Genomic DNA, 1,465 nt, shown 5'->3' on the forward strand with positions numbered 1-1,465 from the left:
AGCTGTTGCTCCCACTGTGGCTTCCTGGGCTGTGTGTTTCTATCAGGGCAGACTCAGTGATGGGGGTTACTCAGATCTTTATTTAATCAGGACAGTCTTACTCTGTGTCCTCAAGTCCCCTGAAGGGGCATCAGATCAATGTCAGAATTCCCAAATCAGGCAGGATTGCTCCCATTTCTTAATAGCCAGCTGAGAGCCCGTGGAAAGGTACAAAGAAGGGAAGGAGGAAGAACCTGGCCAAGGCCTGCACTGTGTGGAAGGGCACTCAGGGTTCACCCAAGACCCTGACATGCCCAATGAGCCGCTCTCCTGGGTGGATACAGCTGAACTCGAACACCTAGCAAAGACCTGAGAGGGATGGATGGATGGGTGAGTAGGAGTGAACAAGGAGGGTGTTGATTCCTTTGCTACTTGCTCTCATGTTCATGCCCTTCTGCAGGGGATTCTCAATGCCTTTCCCCACTTTGGAATAAAACAAAATGTTTACTAACCCTATAGGAAGGGTTACCAAACACTGTCCTTTGGAGCAAACCATTTTTAATATCCTAAACAAGTTTTCCATGAGGGAAAAATATCTACTTAAACAAAGTATTGCATTTTCCTTATACCTCAAGTCATTTTATCAAATAAATTATTTTGTGCCTTCTAAGTAAATGTCTTCTTAGAGCAACTATAAGCATAGACTTTTTCACTGTGATGGAAACAGAGGCAACAGGTCTCCTTCTCTAAGGTAGAAGGGCTGCACTGACAAGTTTGCACAGACTTTGATTTGTAATATAGATACTATAGAAAAGGCAAAACTTCCCTGGTATATACAATTCTTGGCTTTGCATCTCTTGTTTTTCCCAACAATTTCTTTGATCTGTGTTGTAGTGATTACTTGTTTTCTTGTATGTCTAAGTGACATGTTTTATGTCAAACTGACCATTCCATTCCACATTTATTTAGACTTGACAGACAAATCTGAACATCCAACTTGTGCACTCATACATAAAGTTTTGCAAATGATATTTGCTATATTTGACGTAATAAATATATACTTATTTCATACTATTTAAAAAGAGTAACTAGCATGCCTCCCAGTCCCCACCAGAGGCAAGTCTAAGGATGCGAGTCAGCTGAAGTGCTGCCATTATTTGCTTTTTCTCCGGAAACAGAATGCTTTAGAAACTGCCCCTTAGCACCAATGTATAATCTTGATCACATGGGCCATTTCTTGACTGGGTGCACGTAGCCGTCGCCGCGTCGCCGCGCAGGGTCCCCAGCCCGGGCTCCGCCGGCGTCTCGGCGTCGTCCTGCAGGCTGCGAGTGAGACGCGCAATGTAGGTGGTGGCCAGCAGCAGCACGTCCAGCATGGACAGCTTGGTGTCGGGTGGCACCGACGGCAGCGTGCGCTGCAGCTCCAGGAACGCGTGGCGCAGGGTCTGCACGCGGCTGCGCTCCCGCGCCACGTTCGCCGCCGCCG

The 1,465-nt window shown here is 46.8% G+C and overlaps 1 pseudogene; it reads right to left on the reverse strand.

Moving 5' to 3' along the window:
• Positions 1-1,101: 1,101 nt before the first annotated feature.
• LOC102849437 overlaps positions 1,102-1,465 on the reverse strand; it is a 5,416-nt pseudogene continuing 5,052 nt past the window's right edge.

The sequence above is a fragment of the Elephantulus edwardii genome, unplaced genomic scaffold, assembly GCF_000299155.1.
Source record: "Elephantulus edwardii isolate Elephantulus edwardi_28Jun2011 unplaced genomic scaffold, EleEdw1.0 scaffold00239, whole genome shotgun sequence".
NCBI classification, from domain to species: Eukaryota; Metazoa; Chordata; class Mammalia; order Macroscelidea; family Macroscelididae; genus Elephantulus; species Elephantulus edwardii.